The 16,340-nt window shown below is 47.5% G+C and overlaps 1 protein-coding gene across 8 annotated transcripts in view; it reads left to right on the forward strand.

Annotated features, from left to right (window-relative positions):
- The window catches only part of ANKRD11 (ankyrin repeat domain 11), a 190,886-nt gene that overhangs the window by 73,010 nt on the left and 101,536 nt on the right, over window positions 1–16,340 (forward strand). For all 8 annotated transcript variants that reach the window (XM_041771667.1, XM_041771668.1, XM_041771660.1 and 5 more), the window contains exon 2: window positions 2,126–2,205. The gene's annotated coding sequence lies outside the window, so the exon portion shown is untranslated. The remainder of the gene's footprint in view (window positions 1–2,125; window positions 2,206–16,340) is intronic.

The following is a 16,340-nucleotide window of genomic DNA, read 5'->3' on the forward strand; positions in this document are numbered from 1 at the left end:
CTGCCTCTCCTGGTGACTCTCCAGCTGTGCTGGACACTGGCTTTTCATGTCTCCATGGTCTTTGTACTCTGTCTTCACTGATCTCTTTATTTTTTGGCTGGGAACAGCTTTTTGAACTACGGTAACTGTAAAAGATGTGGTCCAGTGCATTTCTGTTTGAAAATGTAGCTTGACTTGATCCCTGGGTGGCGCAGCGGTTTGGCGCCTGCCTTTGGCCCAGGGCGCGATCCTGGAGACCCGGGATCGAGTCCCATGTTCGGCTCCCGGTGTATGGGGCCTGCTTCTCCCTCTGCTTGTGTCTCTGCCTCTCTCTCTCTCTCTGAGACTATCATAAAAAAAAAAAAATGTAGCTTGATAATTGCATCGGTGGTTGTAGTTTTGATGTGAACGTGTATGCCACATGAAGCTTTTTTTGTGTCTTAGAACATTTCTTCAATGTGTATTCCCCAGAAATGAGGTTACTTTGTCAAAAAGCATAAATATTTTGGATGCTCTTAATTTGTCAGAAGTAATTTGGTTAATTACTAAAGTATTTTCCCTTAGAATAAAAAGACCTTTAGACTAGGATTTGGGAGACCTGGGCTCTCTTTCCAACCTGCCTTTAGTTCCTTGCATGACCATAGACAGCTAAACCTGATTTGCTTTCCTTATTTGTCAAGTAGCAGTTGGATTTATAGCACTGGTTCTCTGCCTAGATGGTTTTGCCCTTTGGGGGACTTGTGACAGGGCCTGGAGACGTTCTGCTTGTCACAACCTGCTTGGGGAAGTGTGCTGCTGGCATCTAGGGGGTGCAGGCCCAGGGCTGCTACTCAGTATCCTCTTCCAGGGCCCGGGAGACTGAGGATGGTCTAGTCTTAAGTGTCAGGGCTGTTGAGTGTGAGAAACCTTGGGTTAGGAACAAGTTTTCTTCAAAGTTGTAATGGTGGATAGTATGCTGTATTCCTAGTGTGGACATTCATCATGCATTCTGTATTTTCTCTTACTGTCTTTATAAGAAAATTGAAAAGCTTAACCACATACTTGTTGCTTTTCAATAAAACCAAGTACTGTGTTTTGGAAGCTGCTTTTTTTTCTGTGTTGTGTTTAATAATCCTTGAAGTTCATGCTGGCTTTGAAAAATCTAGTACAGGAATACAGGAGGGACAGAAGCACTTTGCTCTGTCTTTGCAAACACACAGCCACCTGCAAGCACAGGTCAGGAGACCAGGTAGATAGATGTTGGGAGAACTGAGGGACCCTGCTTGCTGTGGGCACCGTGTCTGGGAGCTTTCTCTCTGCCTCCTGTCCATGAGTATGATTGCCCTACTGACTCTGGACCTGTGATGTGCTTGGAGACGGAAGCAAGTCTGATGTTTTGATGGGGTTCTGGGAAAAGGGTCACGAACAAATGTTTTTTTTTTTTTTTTTTTTTCTTGTGACTGGCTTGTCTTATTCTTGAAAATCTCAGAGCTCTCCTAGGAGGTCACACAGTGTTATTACTCAGCCAGTTTTCTTCGTGATACTCGTCTTACTGGCAAGGCCACAGTGGCCACTTGGTTTACTTCCTATAGTGGGAGTCTCCAGGTGGGGGCAGAGTGGGGCAGGGGTGGTGGGTGCTGCCAGAGAGGCAATTGCTGGGCCTTTTGGAAGCCTGAGGGAGAGTTCGGGCTTTCACGTGGGTGTGATAGAACATCCATGAGGCAGGATGGGTAACTTTTGACAAAGGCTTCATAATTGTGAGGTTTCTGTTGAGGTCCGTGGGAGAAGGAAGGTCTCTGAATGACCTCTTCAAGCCCCCAGTCCAGAAGCCTCATCTCCAGGGAGAGCAACAGGCCCACGGAGTGTTCTTTCCTTAGCCTGGCCCTTCTGGGTACCGCTTTCCAGGAAGAATTAGCGAAAACAAATTCTCATTTGGATAGTGCCCTAAAGCAAATCATTAGGTGTGAGCCCTTTCCTTGGGCTTATTTTCCCTTTATAACCCAAATCAGCCAAGCACACATCTTAACAACTTTTTTTTTGTTGTCCATAGTTAAGTGAAATGAAGGAAGGGAGCAGTAGAGTGAATATTTGGTACAGATGGAGAGACTGGAATTGGACAAAGAGACTGAGGGAAAATGTATAAGCTAATTGTGCTCTCTCATTTCAGAATGTGCACAGCTCTGCTTTGGGACGCGCCTTGTTGGATGTAACAGTCTTCATCAGCATCGACTTTCAGCTATGGAATCGGTAAATATTTTATTGCACTGCCGTTCATATTTTGTTATTTTCACTGCTTTGTGAAAAGGGGTAAGAAGATAATGCTAGACTTCCATGTTGGCTTCCTGGGGCTTGATCGTGCTAGCTGAGTGTTCTGGATGTTGTCCTAGACTTCCTTTGGATGCCGGTGTGTCAGAGCAGTGGTGGTGAGCTGTGGGCTATTAAACAGCTCCCTGGAGTTCCAGTGGCAGGGTTCTGTAGAATCTAGGCCAGGAGCCTAGACTGTGAAGGAAGTTTGTTTCTGCTTAAGCTCTCTATCTGATTGGCTCTACCGTGGAGGAGTCTGGACCCAGTACTGTGTTTTGTGCTCTGTGCATATTGCACAAACATTTGGCATGGAGAAGAGATTTTCTAGTCTGAGAATTGTCTTCTTCCTCTGGGGGAAGCAGTGGAGGCCTGGCTGTGCTCTCATCTGGTGTCCCGTGTGTCTGGGCAACTATTCGTGGGATTCTTAGGAGCTTGAGGCCAGCTTGTGTGGTTGGTGGGTAAAGAATGGGATCTTTTGCTAGGTTGCCCTGATTGTTTGCTTCCTCCTGGAAATTACTGGCAAATTTTTTGAGGGGTGGTGGAGCTGCTTCCTTAAGGACCCTGGTCTCAGGTCTCAGCAAGCATCTATTGCTCTAGAACAAAGTCCCTTCCTTGTGGGATATATTGCATTGGTTGGCAGTTTATTTCTTCTAATAAGTACATTGATGATGATAGAAAACTCTTGATTCATTTTAGTTTTTCATACCTTGGTCAGGCATTAGTGTTTTAAAGCAGATAGTCCAAAGATGCATTATCCATTCTGTTTTGTTGTTCCTAGCAGACATGACAGAAACCTTTCCTGCTACATCCTTGGACGAATGTCCTTAATCTAACAGAACCTGTCCTTTATCTCAGCCATCACTGAATCAAGCCACTTAGAAGGTTCCTCTCGGTGTCTTTGACTTGACTGAAGTATTTCCTTGGGAATGGCGATAAGGTTTGACAGAACAGGAATCTTAGATGTCTCTGACAGTAGGCCTGGAATTGTCTTCTCTTAATCTGCGGGATGGTTAGTGGTTAGAAAGAAGCCAGTGCAGGTGTTGGTGATCAGGTGAGGTCGTTGGTGGGCTTTGTAGGAGAGTGCTCCCCTGTGTGGTTTTCCAGAACGTGCATGTGGATTCAGCTTGGTTGTCCTAGGCAGCAGGTCAGCCATTGAGAGACTAGGTCCTAAAGAAAAGGACGTAGTGGGGTCAGAGAAGGAACTAAACCCACTCCCCACAGGAAGCTTAGCTCTGCATTTGTTTGGAAACTGTAACATTGGTCCTAATTCATAATAAGGAAAAAGGAAGTGCTGCCTAAATTAGGTTCTAGTAAGCATTTGGTGATTCAAAATAATATATTTCCTGATTAAAGGAAAATAAGTTACTAGTGACTCTTTGCTGGCGGATTCTGGGGTCAGCCCAGTTGGTCTGATGGATTGAGAGCAATAGGTGCGTTAATCTTTAGAAGGTTTTCTAATGTAGGAAGGACTAGCTTTTTTGACCGCATCACAAAAATAACCCAAGGCATCTCATGCCATTTAATAGTTTTGGAAATCATAAATACTCAGATAATATATATTTTTTGAAGAGTTTATTTATTTATTCATGAGAGACCCAGAGAGAGAGAGAGGCAGAGACATAGGCAGAGGGAGAAGCAAGCTCCATGCAGGAAGCCTGATAATGGGACTTGATCCTGGGACTCCAGGATTTTGCCCTGAGCCAAAGGCAGACGCTCAACTACTGAGCCACCCAGGCATCCCAATACTCAGTTAATACTGATTATAATAGTCTTAAAAAAATCTAGTGTTTTGGTTGAATAAATACAAAGATTCTTATTAATGGTGAGGTCTCCTCTTAGGCCAGTGGCCCAAATGTGTTAGCAGGAAACAGGACTGCAGCAGTTGTGGGTGAGGTCTGCCCTTCATGACCGTTCCTGGAATCAAAAGGCAGAATCAGTCAATCTATCTGTCTGTCTATCTATTTAAAAGATTTTATTTATTTGAGAGAGAGCACAAGTTGAAGGCAGAGACAGAGGGAGAGGGAGCAGCAGCCTCCTTGCTGAGCAGAGAACCCGATATGGGGCTTGATTCTAAGACTCTGGGATCATGACCTGAACTACCCAGGTGCCCCAAAAGGCAGAATTTTAAAAATAGAATAATTTTGTGGACTCTAATAATTTTTCATTATTATTCACATTATTTTTAATTTTCATTTTTACTACTTAATATGAGCCATTTAGATCAGATTTGAGACAGAGGTAGGCTTGGTAGGCCCTGTGAGTATTTCATCCTGTGCTCTTGTCTCCATCTTGAGCATTATTTAAGCACCCAGTTTGGATAGATTTTGGGCTGGCCCTGCCCTGAGATATTATTCCAGGTGTGGCTGTGTTACAGTATCCATACCAACCTGTGTGGATTGGGTTGGCTGACCTGGCTCTCTTCAGTCCTGGGCTTCCCCACTGTGACGGGGTAATGGTGACACCCGTCTTAAAGATTTCTTCCAAGATTAAGTGGCACTGTTTATGGAAATAAAGCTCCATGAAAACCTAAACTTTAAAATCATAAGATTAATTTTAACCTTTCTTTAGCACAAAACTGTTTCATCTGACAGTTGGTGTGATTCTTGCTTTGTCAACATCTTGCTTGGTAGAGGTAGAGGGTCTCGACCTCTTCAGAGGAGTGCTGAGATTGACATGGCTCTTGGCAGGTCCCATCTCACCAGGAGCAGGTGAATGTGTGTACGAGAGAGTAAGAGCTGTCTGTCACCCAGCCCTGACCCCGGTGGCATGTGAGTGTACACTCATGCTTGCTGGGAGACAGGAATTTTGGTGTTTCTAAAAACAAAACAGTTTCTGAAAGTAACATGTTGTAATGATAAAGGTAGTGTTTATATGAGTGGAGGTATAGATTTTATACTTGAACACCTCTATTTAAAATAGGAAAGTGGAGATGCCTGGGTGGCTCAGTGGTTGAGCATCTGCTTTTGGCTCAGGGCGTGGCTGCAGAGTCCTGGGATCGAGTTCTACATTGGGCTCTCCTCGAGGAGCCTGCTTCTCTCTCTGCCTCTCTCTGTGTCACTCATGAATAAATAAATAAAATCTTAAAAAAAAGAAAAAAGTAAATAAAGTAGAAAAGTGGTTGCTTTTTGACCAATTAAAACATTGAACTTGTAAGGCATAGTCTCAGGGTCCCTGGATGTGATGCTGAGCTGGGTGCCCTGAGCAAGTGGTGCTCACTGTAGAGAGGTATACATGGCTGGCACTTGGTCCTGCTTCCCTAAAAGCACAGGGACTGAAAGTCTTCCTGACAACAGAGTCAGGTGTCCTTCTGTCAACTATTGATGTGCTGGCGACACCAGGGATCCCACCTGAGCAGCAAGGTTGGAGGGCGCCCCTCCTGACCTTGAATGTTTTTGCTATCTGGTATTGAAACAGAGAATCTCTTCCCAGCTCGTATGTTAGGAGTGGCAGTTCTTCCTGACCCAGCCACCAGCCCGATGCTCATTGGCTGTTAGGTGCCGTTCATGGTCACAACACATGTGGCTGCCAGGTGGGTTCCAGCTCCTGCTACTGCTGCCATACCTGTGGGCAATGCAGACTTGGATTTGCAGATTTTAAGGAACTTGTAGGTCCTGTTGCTGATTGATTTGCCTTTTTAACAAAGAGGTTTTGTAGGGTTCACAAATAGATAACAAAACGTACTTTGCTTCATTCTCAAAGAAATATGCATAGCTAATTGTGCCATAATTTACTGAATTTTTGAGTATAAGTTTTTATTGTATATTTAGAGTTCTAGGGGATATCCTTTGGCTACACCCCCTTAAACTATATAAAAAGTACAGAATATTAGATCTCAGTAAAATGAGATTTCATTAAGTGTATTTTTTTGGTTAATATGAAAATTAACAGTGTGTTCATACACTTTCCCCCCCAGAAACTCTTGCTCTCCCCCAGCAGTGCTGGCCGACTGGTTGAACTTTGGTCTTCTTATTCCAGAGTACTTTGGAATGCTGGGACAATTCATGTACCTGGGACAGGGAGAGGGTTTGGAAAGTAGACAGATCAAAGCAGAAGGGGAAAGTCTGAGTCCACACCCACATCTGCACCCCAGCCAGGACTTCTGGCCGCCAGGGTCATTTCCCTCTGGATGTTTCTAGCTGGAATGGGCCTCTGGGTTCTGTGACCTCAACCACACTGGGAAGGCAGGCACGTAGAGTTACCTGTTTGGGTTCCGTGAAGAGTTTTTGTGGTTCGTGATACCCCATTTATTATCAGTTGCTATCATTTTCCTTCCATTTTTAACTGTGGGAATTCTTGTGGAACCAGTGTTTATTTTTTAATACCATCAAATTTTAAAACCGGCTAAAGAGATTTCCTCTCTGTTTTGTATTTGAGGGTGAGGAGGAGTGCCTGGATCTCTCTTAGAGTGGGTACTCTTAAGGTGAGCTGAACTTTTTTTCTGGAACACCACCTGTCTTCCCTTCCTCCTGTGTCTTGTGGAATATAAGGGGGTCCTGTAACACAGAGGGAAGGGGGCTCTGTGCAGCTTAGGGATGTCTGCTACAGGAATTTCCACCTGCAGCTCATCTGGATCTTGGTGAGAGGAAGAAGGAGGCAGGAGGGGCCATATCTGGAGAGGTGCCAGCTTGCTGGGCCTGACAAGAACTTTATGTCTTCTCCACTCTAGAATAGGTATCTTGATTGTCACTTGCATTGCCTCTGGGGAGAAGGAATTTGGGATATCCTTTGTGTAAAATAAAGGGTGGTGGTGGGGTTTGAAATGTGCACTCTTCTGAGTTCAAGATTGCAGTGTTTGGTTTAGTGGGGTCAGTCTGTCCCTCTTTTTGATGCCACTGAGGGGCTTCCCCCACCCCCCCACCCCAGCAGTGCGAGGGATCCAGAGATAGAACAAAGAAAGTGCCAGCCTGGGTAGCAAGTTTGAAAAGAAAGCAGAGCAGAGCAGGGTCCTGTCCCTGGACCTGTGATTGGACCAGCAAGTGCCAGAGGTGGGGGAGGGCAGGATCTGAGCTGCGTGGATGTGTGTGTGCACAGCTGCAGCTGCATTGCCAGCATCCAGTCCTGAGCCTTGAGCCAGGCGAGTCCCCCGTCTTGTTGCATCTCACTTTAAGGAAACTGAATGTGGAGAATAGAATGTGTTGACTTTGGCAGTGGGCTCTGCCAGGACTTTGCTTGTCATGTGACCCAGTATGTAAGGCTCTGCTTGCAAACACAAGTGCACTCTCCACACACGTGCATTTTCTTTCTTGATGCCGACCTGTCCATGTTCTCATCTGTAGCTCTGTGCCCCCTCCCTTTCCCGTTTAAGGTCAGAGTCCCCAGCCTTGGGCCTGGGTTACAGCACCTATGGGCTCAGAGAGCGTTCTGCATGGGCAGGAGCAGGAAAAGGGGGAAAGAAGGAAGGGAGATGATATTTTTCTTTTAAAGCTTTTGACTTTGTTGACCTTTTGTGAATGGATGGTTTGTGTTTTGGAAAATATACACCCTGGGGCCCTTGTCTGCCTCTGAGGGTGTTAGCACATAAAGACGAGAGCAGCAGCTATTTGGACCTTGGGTATTTTTGGAGGAAAGAAGGGTGGAACCAGAGCAGGGAGTGGAGGCAGTGTTTTTCTGCAGCTCTGGGCCTCTGTAGGGGTGCATGGCCTGCTGATGGCAGCCCCAGGTGGGCTGGCCCTCTGCACCTGCTCGGTGTTCCTGGGGGAGTCTCTCCGCCGTTGCCTTCCATGAGTCTTTTCCTCTTTTCATCTCCTGCATACAGTTAGCCTCTTTATAGTTTATTCTTGTTCAGCTTTAGTTAGTGGGAACCAGAGTTTTAAACATTGTATCCTAGTGGCTGACAAGATGCTGCCTTGGAGACAAGTGATCCCACGAGAATGTCATGTGGTGCTCAGGTGACCGATCTGGTTTCATGGTGAACCTATTTTATGTTAAACTTGCCCTATAGTATAATAGCGGATGTTATAAAGTTAGATTGAAGCTGAGAATCAAGCGGAAAGATGCCCATTTAGGTGTGACCAGATTTGATTAAAGAAACCTTAGAAAGCTCTAGGGTATTTTGGCCTGCTAATACTGTATTTTAAACTTCAGTGTTATAATTAAAACTTCCATTAACATAAAAACCAATTTTCATTCTTTTGAAAAGTTTACTGTCTAGCTCACCTCCTCCATGCACTGTCCACCCCCACGTTTCTTTGTGCTTTTGTGATTTCATAGGCATAGTGACTTACACAGGTCCATGGGAATGCTGGCTGTAGCTCATGAAGAAGGGATGGAGAAAGTTTAGAGGTGGCTCTCAGAGTGTTTGTGAATTGGGTACCACAGCTTGCTGGCTGGTCTAATCCCGGGACTGCAGAGCCAGTCTTTGGGCCTGAGTCCCCTAGAGACAGATGGATGGGTGGGTGGGGGGCAAACAATGGTTTGTACTGGAGCCTGGGGTGGTATAGCCAGAAAAACCATTTTGAGTGGTTTTTATAGGAAAAGCTATGATTGGGTGTATAGGCTCACATAACCTCCTTAAGCTGAAACCTCACTTAAAAAAAAAAAAAAATAGGGATCCCTGGGTGGTGCAGCGGTTTAGCGCCTGCCTTTGGCCCAGGGCGCGATCCTGGAGACCCAGGATCGAATCCCACGTCGGGCTCGTGGTGCATGGAGCCTGCTTCTCCCTCTGCCTGTCTCTCTGCCTCTCTCTCTCTCTCTCTCTCTCTCTATCATAAATTAAAAAAAAAAAAAAAAAATCTTTGTTCGATGTTGGCTTTTCTTCAGCTGGGACTGCTGCTTTTCTGGGTTTCTGCTCAGAGTCTTTTCTTGGAACCCCCTTACTGGAGGCCCCTGCCCACAGGAGAAGTCATGCTCAAGAATGCCTGCTGCTTTGCATATTCCAGTAACTCTCCAGGCCTATGAGCGGGCACGTACCTTCACATTACATCCTATTTCCCCCCCTACGAATAGGTAGCATTTTCCACTTGTTAGTCTGAGAGCCTAGGCCTCAAGGGTGTTAAATAGTAGGGTTTTCATGGATCCATAGCTGATTGGCAGCAGAGTGAGTGTTGAAATTGCAAGGTCCTTAGACCAACACAAGAGATAGTCACGTTAGTACCTGACTCTGGGCAAGATGGGAGGAAGCAGGTGGGAAGGGATAGGGTGGTGGGAAGCCCAGTAGAGGGAGTAGGCTGTGCGGGTCTACTGTAGCAGCTGGCATTCCCTTGGACCCTCTTTCAGATCTGTCCCATGATTCTGCCGCAGGCATATCCGCTGGTCCTTAATGTCTGAGTGTGTGTGGTAGAGGGTGAGGTTTTCACCCCAGCACTTGTAGCCCCAAGGCTCTGCTCCTGGGCAGACATGATGTGCTTAAAATGGGCCAGGTCCCGACTGAGGCCCAGGGAACAAATCTGTGAAACCCGGGTCCAGGGTGAGGCTCACTTCTAAAGGCCTTCTCCCTGTCATCCTTTTCCTTCTGTGTGATCCAGGGAACTAGCTGCTGGACCTGGCCTTCTCTGCCTAGTCAGGCCACCTCACTAACATGGTAGGCACTTGGCACGGCTGTCCCCCATTCCCCATTTACATGGCATTCTGAGACAAGTGAACTAGGGAGCCTTGCTGTTGGCAGTGGTTTATTTTGTTGACAGCACGCAGTGGTGTCTTGGGCCTGTGTCCTCATCCTGGGAGCTGCTGCTGTGAGAACCTCCGAGCAGGCCTGCGCTGGTATGAGGTTTCCTAGCTGGTAACTCAGTCAGAGTTGGTTTGCAGGCTGTCTCTGTGCACGCAGTGCGAGTCCTGCCAGCTGTGCCCATGATCACACGTGTGCCCAGGGCTCCTTGCTCTTGGCGTCTGGGATCCACTTCAGGGGGAGCAGCACCACCATGCTGTGTTTGCAGCTGTGGAGGGACAACCGTGATTTCCCACACACTGTTCATGAGATCCTGGTTCCTGACCTAGTGGCTCATCAGTCTGGCCTCTGTAATTAATTAATTAATTAATTTTAAAAGTTAAATGGAAGATGGAGTTTTATTTTCTGAACAAAGAAGTTAATTTCCTTGCTCTGTGTTTTTGGTGATCTGGCGCTGTTGAGGTGGGGTTGGGGCAAAGGGCATGGCTGGGCCAATAGGAGAGGCACATTGCAGTGGTCGGTCCCCCTGGGCTCCCTGAACTTCATCCTTGCCTGCCCTCACCCATCCACCCTCTCTGCTTCCTTCCCTCCCGTCTTGTGGACTGCTGTCTTGGTGGCCTGGCCCATCTGTCATCCTCACGTCAAGCTCCCTCACCTCACCTCTTTGTGCCCTCTGCTGCTGTCTCTGCTGATGCCTCTTGGGAGCATCTTCCTCTGGGTTGTGACACACTCCAGCAGGGCACAGCCTTGGGCGGGCGGGTGGGGGGTGCGTTTCTTGTCCTCAGTTGTGCTTGGTGAGCTCAGGGAACACACGTAGGCTTGTCTTCTGGAAGGGAGTCTTTCTCCTGATCCTTTCATGCAGGCACATGCTGCATCTAGCCAACTCCATGTCTGCTCTCCTGCCCCAAGCTCTCCTTGTCTCCTCTGTCCCCCCAGGTCCTGAGACCCAGGGTGCCTCTGTCTCCCTCCTCAGAACTGTCTTTTTTCCATGGCTCATGTTGGTGTCTTCACCCCTCATGCCTTTCTGGGGGCTGCACATTTCTGTTTTTCCTCCAGGACTGCTTCTAAGTTCAAGAGCACGTTGGGTGGTTTGTGACTGGGTTCCTTCTCTCCACCTGGAGGAGTGCTGGGGAGGTGATACTCTCCCTTGGTGTAATGAGTATTTGCCCCTGAGTTGGTGTGAAGCCTGGGGACAGTTCTGTGCTCTGGCTGTGGTGTGGGTGTAAAATGTATCTGCCCGGATGCCATCCTCCATGTGCTGCCGTCCAGAGTAACTGGGTCTTGAAGGATTTCCAACTCACAGCACCAACCCCTTGCTGTGTGTTTATAATGAAGAAACAGAAAACAAAGGGCTTAACTGGATTTAGGACATCGGTGATTTTCTGGTTGAAAGTTTGCTGGAGACCAGTGGAAATTGATGGTAATGCAGGGAGGGGCTCTGAGCCCTGAGTGCCTGGGGGTCTGTGTGGGTTCTGAGGGCACTTGGAATTCCAGTAGCACATTTCTTTCTTTCTTTTTTTTCTTTTTTAAAGATTTTTATTTATTTCTTCATGAGAGACACACAGAGAGAGGCAGAGACATAGGCAGAGGGAGAAGCAGGCTTCATGCAGGGAGCCTGACATGGGACTGGATCCCAGGACTCCGGGATCATGCCCTGATCTAAAGGCAAACACTCAGCCACTGAACTACCTAGGCGGCCCAGTAGCACCTTTCCTGATACGGAACCAAAAGTACACACCTGCCTTAAACGTAATCACACATGTCCTCAGGAAGTGTGCTGGGCATCACTGCTTGAGGGAGGCTCTGTCCATACCTGTTTGCAAATATGTACTACAGAATCCTTTATTTTCTCTCCTCTCTGTTACCTAGTAGGGCATCTTTTATAAGCTAGTGAAGATGATTTGAGGGCACAGGTTCTGGCAGCAGAGCTGCTCTGAGGTTCATTAAAAATAACTTTGCGGGGAGAGTTGCTGGGGGAGTGTCTGCCTTGGGCTCAGGTCATGATCCTTGGGCCTTGCTCCACAGGGAGCCTGCTTCCCCCCCCCCCCCGCCCCCCCAATCCCCTGGCTTGTGTTCTCTTGCTTGCGGTGCTCTCTCTTTCTCAAATAAATGAATAAAGTACTAAAAAAAAAACATTAGGGATTGGGTTCCTGGCTGGCTTAGTCTGTGGAACATGTGACTCTTGATCTTGGGATTGTGAATTGGAGCCCCACATCAGGTGTAGAGATGACTTAAAATATTTTTTTAAACAATTTGTTATAGTGGATAGTGTGATTCTTTAAAAAAAAAATTTTTTTTTTTTGAGAGCGTGTGCACATGCACACTCTAGCAAGAGAAGGGGCAGAAGGAGAGAGGGACTTTCCAGCAGACTCCACTCTGAGCACTGAGCCTGACACAGGGCTCCATCTCATGACCCTGAGGTCAGGACCTGGGCTGAAATCAAGACAGATCTTTAACTAACTGAGCCACGCAGACACCCCTTAAAATCTTAAAAAGAGAGAGAGAGCAAGCGAGCGAGTACCGTGAAGGAATGTCTTCCCTCCTGTTCTGCTCAGGTGTCAGCTGGCTGTCAAGTATATGGTGCACAGGGGAGTCTGTGGTCGTGACCTTGGGCCTGCTCTTGATGGTGACCTGGGTACTTTGTGGAAAGAAGAAATCATTAGATGCTTCTTTTCAGAAGTCTGATTTCATTTTTATTTAAAACACACTGCATTTCTGGTGGTCTGAGCATAGTACTCTCCTGCTTGCTAATGAGCTTGCATCACCCATGCTACAGAAAGCATACAGCAGTATGTTTATGTGGCATGAACATTATGAAAGCCGGGTCCGCCTCTGGCCCTGTGGCACCTTCAGCTCCCAGAACAGCCCTGTGAGGTTGGGTGAGGGGCAGCAGCCTCGACCTCAGTGCTCCTGAAAGACCCCAGCATGGTGTGTAGACCTGATGATGCTCAGAGCATCTCCTGCTCGAGGCTCAAGCCAGTGGCCATGCATCTGTGTCCTCTCTGGGCTGGGACTGCCTCTGCCTCAGGACTGAACCAGGCCTCCTATTGCCCTCAGACCCCTTTTCAGCGAATGATTCGTGTGTGAGGGGTCCTACATTTGTTAAGTTCATTTGCAGTTTATGTGTAAAACGGCAGGTTTTTGGCTTCTCTGGAGGTGTCTCCCCCTATGGCACAGACCTTCCAGGAGACGAGGCTGCGGTTGACATGGTCTCAGGCTTGGTTGGGATGGATGCGTTCTTCATTCTTGTGGGGTCAGCCTGTGACCAGTGAGGGACAGGGCCACAGGTGAGACTGCTCTGGGCCTGCGGGTGGTGGGATTTCACAGTATTCCTAGGTCAGGGAGTGCGAGTGGCTCGGGTGCCAGGGGCTGTGGGGCCTTCCCATCATGGGGCTTTCTGGGAAGTGTTTCATCTGAGAATGGAAAAACGTTTCACATCGTGTACCTCACAGCATTGCTGTGTGTGTTACTGTAAACATGCCCTCAGGTCCCTCCTGGTGTCTGGCATCTAGGTGACCCAGGCAGGGCCCCATCAGAGATGCTCAGGCTCCAGGAGATTGAGAGGTGCTGCTGCACGTTACACAGCCGCTCAGGAGACTTGGCAGCATCTCTGCACTGTGCCCAGAACTGCCCCCACCTGCAGTGTCACCATCTCCGGAGAGCCTGAGTCACTGTCGTGCTAGTGCTTGGAGCCCTCACAGTTTGCCACATCTGTTTGCTCCAAATTGTTGTAAATTTATAACAAACCAGAAGTCACTTTGTGTTGTTTCTGGGGCCTTGGGGGCGGACAGGGACTGGGGCAGGGACAGGATTTGGGGTGAGCAGGGGCCAAACTCTCTCCTGCCTCCACATTGCTCAGCATGTCCTGCTCAGGTGTCTGCCCAGCAGCTGAAAGAGGCGTACACCTCAGGAAACTGTCCCTGTGACGCTGAAACCCACCCAAGGAGGAGGCTGGGCCTCTGAGGGTGTACCTCCTGGTCCAGAGACATGCAAAGCACTTACTGGGCCCCCTTGGGAAGCACACTTAAGTGTGTCTGTGCCCACGCCACCTAGCTTTTCTTTCAGAGACTAGACTCATGATTCTTCACCTGGATTTAGAACACTTTGGGTTCACTGGGGTCTTTATTTCAAGATGTCACCAAGTTCTCAAAAAACAATTTAATTTTATTCATTTGCTCAACATACAGAGCATCTTGTGGTCCTTTCTGGTCATTTTTGAGCATAAGCTCTATTGACTCAGGAATAGGATTGCTGCGTCGTTATATTCTGACGCAGAGTCCTGCCCGGCAGAGTGCATGTCCCAGGAAGAAGGACTTCGGGTGCTTGGGGCAACTTGGAACAGGTCAGTTCACTCCACGCTACATCCCCCACTCCCTGCCCCCCCCCCCCCCCGCCCCCAGGCATGCAGACCTTCATTTACTTGTCTGTAAATTAGGGGACACCTGCAGTAGATGATGCTGGATCCTTTCACCTTGATATTCAGAGGATGTTACTGGTTTGGGGTTTATAAAAAGGCACTGTAAAATATAGTATTTTATTCTTGCCGCACATAAAGTACTAAGTCACGGATATGCCAAACCCAGAGGCAAATGGGCCTCTTGCGTCCCTGACCTGTAGCCAACAGGCATGCTCTGATGGTCTCCACATATCTTAGTCAGAAGTGACTGCATTTCCTGTTTCTGTAGAAGGAGCAAGGACTGCAGAAAGGTCCAGCAAGTGGGATCATAGGCACAACTCCATGGTCCTCACGTGGAACAGTGCCATCTGGGGCCACTCCAAGGGGAGTCAGGAAGCCGACATTTCTTTGAAACACTTGGATTTTGTATACTTACACCTTTTCTCTCTTCTTATCCAGTTGAGAGTGTTCACAGTGGGACACGCAGATTGAACAGGTCTTGTCATGCACGGGTGAGGTCCTGGCAGGGTATGTGGTAGAGGCAGGGCCTGGGTGGCAGTGTCCCCGCCTCCCTTTGTTCCTGGGCCCTGTCCTCATACTGTTTGTCTCAGAAGCTCTCTGTATTGTAAATACAGAGGAATCCAGAAAACTTTTGTCTATATAGATATGTTTATCAGTAAAACATTTATTTACGAATTCTCTTTAAACCCATTGTATAACACATTTTTACTAAAACTATATTTTCCAGAACAAAAAGTTGGTGATTGTCACGTTGCCATGGTTAAAGTAAACAAAGAATGTGTATAGTTGGAATAGGGAAGAGTACTTGAATAGTTCCCCTAATTTTGGAGATTTTCTTTGATGGGACACCCTAGCTGCACAAATGGTGAAGGTGTGCAGCAGCACGGAGCCCCTGGTCTTTCTGGCGCTGTGACTGCATCTTCACTTGTGTTTGGTTTTGTAAGCATTGTGCATTGGTGATTTGGCGAGCTTTGGTTTGCTGAGTTACTTAGATCATCCAGATGCTCACTTCCCACATCATCACTATCAAGCTGTTTGGTGCACAGAAGAGAAGCTTCAGGCACATTTCTCATTTTGTCACATAGGATATGAAATAGACAAGCATGGAGATGTGGGATTTAAAGAAATTATTTATTTATTTTTTTTTAATTTTTTATTTATTTAATGATAGTCACAGAGAGAGAGAGAGAGGCAGAGACACAGGCGGAGGGAGAAGCAGGCTCCATGCACCGGGAGCCCGATGTGGGATTCGATCCCGGGTCTCCAGGATCGCGCCCTGGGCCAAAGGCAGGCGCCAAACCGCTGCGCCACCCAGGGATCCGGGATTTAAAGAAATTAATAATTACTACTTTATCTTGGAGGTTCGTAAGCAAATTTAGACCATCACTTTTGCATCAGTACAAATATTACCCTGGCTAAAAATGCAGCATTATTACGGGAAAATTTTTGAAAGGGTTGCAGGGATCTCCAAGGGTTCGGAACACATTTTGGAAATAGCTGTATGAAGCTGTTCAGTCTGTGTGAGATGTAGCTGAACAAATCAAGTCAGCTTAAGTGTTTTTTTTTTTTTTTAAGATTTTATTTATTTATTAGAGAGAGAGAGAGAGAGACAGAGAGAGAGGCAGAGGGAGAAGCAGGCTTCATGCAGGGAGCTTGATGTGGGACTGATCCTTGGTCTCCAGGATCATGCCCTGGGCTGAAGGCGGTGCTAAACTGCTAAGCCACCGGGGCTGCCCAGCTTAAGTGTTTATCCAAAAATTTCACAGCCCTAAAGGGGAGAATCTGACTCTGCCTGTTATCTCCCCAGTTACACACATGAGCGCACACTTCCAGGGACCTCCTAATTCAGTGAACCTCTCCCGAAGTTTTTGTGGAAATGTAAGCTCTGCCCCCTTGAGATGAGATGGCACATCTGTTCTTGGGTATGTGCTCCTGGGTTCAGCATACGTCCTCACCTGTGCGTGGCTCACAGCCCACGGTTTACATGGGGCTGTTTTCCTTTCCTCTGACTTGGCCTTTTGTTGTGAACCAGAGTTACCAGTGAGTGCGATGGTGCAG

This window comes from Vulpes lagopus, chromosome 10, assembly GCF_018345385.1.
Source record: "Vulpes lagopus strain Blue_001 chromosome 10, ASM1834538v1, whole genome shotgun sequence".
NCBI classification, from domain to species: Eukaryota; Metazoa; Chordata; class Mammalia; order Carnivora; family Canidae; genus Vulpes; species Vulpes lagopus.